Source organism: Parasteatoda tepidariorum, chromosome 6, assembly GCF_982258835.1.
Source record: "Parasteatoda tepidariorum strain Cologne lab strain chromosome 6, Ptep-v5.0, whole genome shotgun sequence".
In the NCBI taxonomy this organism is placed as follows: domain Eukaryota; kingdom Metazoa; phylum Arthropoda; class Arachnida; order Araneae; family Theridiidae; genus Parasteatoda; species Parasteatoda tepidariorum.
The window spans coordinates 25,613,495-25,619,494 of NC_141760.1; the positions used below are offsets into that span (position 1 = coordinate 25,613,495).

Here is a 6,000-nt window from a genome sequence, read left to right on the forward strand (position 1 = left end):
TATTATTTTCTTTTAGATAAAGGATCGATTTAAAATCATGGAGAGATTTAACGAATGTATTCATACCTTTGAATTCATAAATGCCCATAAAAATTTCTGCAAAAGAGTGATAATTCAAAAAAACAAAACCAAACTTTCTCAAAGATTTATTATCGAATTATCTATTTTAAAAAAATAAAAAATATTAAATAACTTGCTGAAATTAACTTCAAAATACAAATTTATTAGACTCACATTTTTACTTGTACCCTAATAATATAAAGTCATTTATCCATAAAAAAAAATTTGTGATGTGAATTAATATATATTTAAAATGAAAAGAAATGCTGTGTGTATTATCATCCAACGATATTTATGCATGCTGTATTTCAAGAATCAATGTCTAATTTTTAATTAGGTATTCTAAAAATTCTTAAAAGGTTAAATTGGTCTATGTCATTATTCTGTAAGTTGTATAAAATCAACTTATCACCAATAGGGTATTTCAGCGTATGGTGCTATTAATAGCGTATTATACTGCAAATGATAAAAATTATACATTTTTATTAACGGAAAAAGAAGTATTCCGAATTGGAATAATTTAAAGGGAAAGAAATCATTCATAAATTCCTCCCTCAAATTCCATTTCCCCATATCATATAGGCGGAAGTAAAGTGAAAGTGCGTGGTAGCAGGACAGGAGCAGGCGTGAGGTCTTCCCCCAGGTAAATGATAGGGACACCCCGTCGCTAAATGTTTCTACCTGTTTCTACGTGATTTGATTCACAATCAGTGGACTCCCTCTCAAGTAAATCTCTCCTCCTCCCCATCCTGAGGTTTGTCACCGTTTCTTGTCTCTTCCCCATCCCACTTGAACAGGGAGTACGCCATCCCACCATGACTGTCAATCATTATCTTAGCTCTAGTGCATGAAACAAAAGCAGTTATCTTCTTCCTTTTATGTTTCCTGTCTGCTGATAACTCTTCTTGGAGATAACTCTTATTTAAACGTTGTGGTGACAGCTTGTTAGTTTTTCGCAGTGCTTTCTTTTTGTTTAGTTTGTTGGCATGTACTTTGTTCCTGTATAGAACTCTTTCATTTTCACTCTTTTCCTTCTCGTCCATTGTTTCGGCGTATTATTCTGTGAATATTGATGTGTTAACTCAATTTAATATTTAATAACATGATTTAAGTCAGTAAAATGCGAGCAGCTTACTGGAAAAGTATGATAGCTGATATTTTGAAAACACTCAAATAACTAGGATTAAAAATGCGATATAGTCGATCATTTGTGTAGCATTTTAATATATTTTACCAATTCGTCCCTAAAAAAATTTTCTTTCTCTTTTCTTTCACTATTTTTTTTTTCTTCTCCCGTCCATTGTTTTAATGTATTATTCTATGAACATTGATATGTTAACTCAATTTAATACTTAACAGCATAGTTTAAGTCAGTTAATAACGAACAGTTTAGGGGAAAAGTAGGTTAGTCAACACTTGCAAAACACTCTTACACCCTGGATTAAAAACGTGATGAAGTCGATCATTTGCATGGCACATTAGTGTATTTTACCAATTCTATATTTCCGATTTTTTATTTCAAAATAATTGACGCATAAATTGAATTTACTAAGTATTAAAATAAAGTTACTAAGTATGCTATGTATTTTAAAAACACTCAAATGCCCTGGGTACTTTTTAAGTTATAGTTAGATATGTAAACTTGTGATAATCAGATATGAAGAGCTTATCAGTTCATTCTGCTACGTCTTCATATAAGGTAGTTGTTCAAAGGCAAACAATGTTTTTTTTTTGGTGTTTCTATACAATTTAAACGGATTCAGTTAAATATAAAATATTTTTACCTAAACTCTTGATACACAATGTTAACATGCAGAAAAGCAAGACGTTTTTGTAAAGCGCATCGCTATGTAAATTTAGCTCTTAATTTAGCAATATTTTGTCAAACGTGTCAATTTATTTTCCAAAATATTTTGTCCTCAGAATATTTTGATCCGCCACTAATCGTAAAAATTCATCAATCTCCAATATAATAAGTATTCAATAGTATAGCAATCAAATGAATTTATCAATCAAACGAATTAGTTATCTGGACCGGTCAAGCTAAAAATTGCTTATTTGATTGCGTCATAGTATAGAATATAAGTTTTAAAAAAACAACAACATAATAATTAAAAGTTGAGTTCAACTTCATAATGGTATATCTTGAACAGAATGGAATTAAACTGAAGAAAAAAATAAGTAAATAATAGAATTTTTGAAAGGCTCGTTCGGTTCTCCATTGTAACTTGCATCTTCGTTTTATAAACAGCATTAAACTCAATTAGCTATTAATTATATATTTATATAATCAAACATTTGCAAGAAGAATTTTCAAAGAAAAAATTTGTTAATTATAATTTAATTTAAAAAAAAGAATCTAAAAATTGGCACTATAATATTTATCTATTAAGTACCGATTCAAAATTATGAGAAAAAAGAATTTTTTCTCCTTTATTTAGGTTAACTTAAGGTACGCTCACAGATATTGAACCTTTGAATATTCCTTTGGATCTTTGTATGTTAACAAAACAAATTAATAAATAAATAGTTCAGATGTAACAAATTATCATATCATACTACAGATATATTGTGATTTGAAATAATTCACAAAGCTAAATGTAAATTATCTTACCCGAAATCATCTTAAAATTCATAAAAAGACGAGTACCCTTCACTTAACATTTTTAATACTGTTTTTTCTACAACTTAAAAGTATAATAAATGTTTTATAATTTGACTATTTTTTACCCCTGATCAATTTTCTAAGAAGCAAACCACTGTTTCACAATTGGCCACCCGTCTGTGAATTTTCTGATTTATGTGAACGTAAATTTTAATCAGCCCGAATTATTTATTTCGATTATATTTTCCTTTTTTTTCTACATTAGGCTTATTATTTAATGCAATTTATTATTTTTATTTTGAATGTGTAGTGTCATGCAAATTTAGAGAATACAATTAAGCCGATTCGGACAACTGCACCATTAAACTTTACGAACATCCTCTACAGTATTTATAAATTGTTCTTTTAAGTTTACTAAAAGTAATTTAAGTACACTAAAGTTGATATTTTTATTTTATATAAAAAAAATTTATTCGTGTATTTTTTTATTGTTGTGATTAATAGGAAAGTCCTAATTTTTTTTCGATAACTTTACAAACTTATTATTTTTAAGATGTACTTTTGATCACATTTGTGTTATCTCATTAGAGACAGGATTTCCTGCCTTGTAAACAAACTAAAAAAATTCGAGTGACGAAACAGTATATTTTTAAAGACCATTATCAAAACTTTTAAAATTTCTATTTGTATCGATACACATTGTTACCAGCAATAATAAATCAATCATATACAAACTGGCTTTTTGAGTAACAAGTTCTTGTTCGTATAATAGTGATTTTAAAGACATCCTTTTCTCGAAAGCTAACTATGTAATCAAAAAAAATTTTTTTAAACGAATCAATTGACAGAACTCTAAGAATTAGATCTGTGTGCATATACTGGCTTACAATTTGCGTAAACAGAAACAGCATCATTTCCGAAAGCATTTAGCATAGTTTTTGGAAGTTTCTTAATCAGTTTCACTGAGTAGTAACAGTAATATTCCATGGCAATTGTAGCAAAGTGATGAATTGATTTTATACAGTATCCAGTCCAAACATTTCTTTGGAGATGGAAGAATTAAAATAATACATCGTCATTTCAAAGATTAGGAATTTAAAATTAGACTATTTATGAATTGGTTTTGAAAATACCTATTAGTAGACAGTCGAGGCACTAAGGCATTCTGATGAAAATGTTATAACGAGATGTCGATGTACCATTTTTAATTTTCTTCAATTATGACAAATATTTCTTTGATGTTTAGTGGGGAAAATTTTTTTTAAAAGAAAAATAAATTACGATATAATTCAATCTAGGAAAAATTGTAAATTTTTTACAAGGAAAAACAATTAAAAAAGGAATTTTCTATATAAGAACAGAGTTTTTTTTTTCATATTGAACTTCATCGATATTTGGTTCTTATAAAATATATTTAAAAAAAAAACACAACAACTTGATTTTAGTACTGTCATTGATAAAACGTTAAAAAAAATCAGAAAAGTAATATCATTGTCAGAAATTAATATGAACTCTTAATTACATTGAAAGTACTTAATCTTAATTAATATGAACTCTTAATTACATTGAAAGTTTATATCAGTGAAAGAACTATCAATGAAAGGTCTAAAATTAAAAAGAAATTAAAAAACAAAAATACAAAACTAGTACAAAATTAATTTAAGCAAGTACAAAAATTATCTATTTAAAATAAAGCTCTAATAATTTAATTCATGAAAAAGTTAGCATAATACTTTAACTGAACCTGAATAGATAGAGGTGAGAAATAGTAATAGTAGAACTCGATAAAAATCGAAGAGTTTTCTCAAAATGTAACAAGATACAGTAAAATTTTAATTACGGCTACTGTATTATATAGTATTTCATTAATTTTTATTTAACATGTTAATAACTTTGTAATTATTTCAAAATTTTGAATATAAAAGTAGTCTAAACGAAATTAATTGCTTCCACTAGTTTGCAATAGAATGAACACTTATAATGATAAAAATCATAAAATATAAAAAGCCGGATGAAATACTAAAAAAAATGTAACTGAAATAGTATAGAGAAAAATCGCTTGTGAGGTGGTATATTTGTTTACATGCACGGTATCTGCCATGTAAAATCTCAAAAATATATTTTTTTATTTATAAAAATTTTTTTAACATTAATATAAAGCAATTCAATCTTAACATTGCGTTTTTTTTTATAGTAAGTCAATTTTTCTTATGAATATTATGAAATAACAAATGAACTAAGCACAGTTAGGATTAAAGTAGGATTAAAATTCTAACAGTAAACTAACAATTAATACAATGTTTCTATATCTCGTATTAATTAATTAATTACATAAGGAATTTTATGTGATTAGAATAATTATCAATATCAATTACCTTTGTCAAGTACAGTCCGTTTCTAGTAGTTTTATGTAAAGTCCATAGGCTTGTTGAACACACAACACGCAGAATCAAACATATATGACTAGGCAAATTGTTAGGCCAAACTAGGCAAATGTTCGATCCCAGTTTAGTTTGTAGGAGTCCCCTCGGGTCGCCCTTTAGGAGGTAAACTAAACAATAGCGAGAGTGCACCGGGCCTGTCCCTTTTCAATACTACTTTGCCCTCTTTGAAAGAACCTTCAGAAAAAGTTGATGGGGGTTTTAAGGGGGACGGGGGCCAACATCGGCCCATTTGTGAAGGGACTGAACTGAACCAAGTTTCGTCCTTTAAAAATGCCAGCTGGTTCCATCTATTCATCAAGGCAAGCTGTAAAAAGCTGCTTTTTACATGAGAGATTTAAAATCTTTATGCGGTGTTTTAATGCCATTTTTTGCTTATATTTTAAAATCCGAAAAAGAGAAAGAAGGTATTAAAAAAAAAGAATTGGTTGTTCGATTTGCTCAAAATTGCCTTCGTCCTTTCACTGCGGAAAAATTCATAACTATTTTTCGGGAGGATGATAAAATTGATTGAAAAATTTTTTTTTTTTCACTAATGGATAGATTTGCTTCATAACGAATATCTGGTCGTTAAAAAAAAATTATAACGCTACAATGCAATGGATATCGATACAGATAACTTTAAAAGAAATTCTAAAACCCTTACAAATTCTATTTTTAAAGCAATTTACTTCCAGCAGCAGTGGTCTAAATACTTTTATTCACTGAGAAAAAAAAGTATGATCATAACTACCAGAATATGGTGAAATTTATCGCGCTTCTGGCTCTTTGATAAAGCCAAAAAGTTCGGTAATTTTTACCAAAGTGCTTGACAATGAATATCGAGGCACAAATTTTGCAATAAAATATCTCATGTGTGTGTGGGGGTGGGGGGTGGGGGTGATATATACATTA

General features: G+C 28.3%; 1 protein-coding gene across 4 annotated transcripts in view; it reads right to left on the reverse strand.

The window, feature by feature from the left end:
- Nucleotides 1–5,770, reverse strand: part of LOC107446842 (methylcytosine dioxygenase tet3-A) — a 78,260-nt gene extending 72,490 nt beyond the window's left edge. For 2 of the 4 annotated variants that reach the window (XM_043041990.3, XM_043041983.3), the window contains exon 1: nucleotides 5,041–5,770. The gene's annotated coding sequence lies outside the window, so the exon portion shown is untranslated. The remainder of the gene's footprint in view (nucleotides 1–5,040) is intronic. The other 2 variants (XM_043041987.3, XM_087165568.1) reach the window with 2 other exon arrangements.
- Nucleotides 5,771–6,000: the final 230 nt, after the last annotated feature.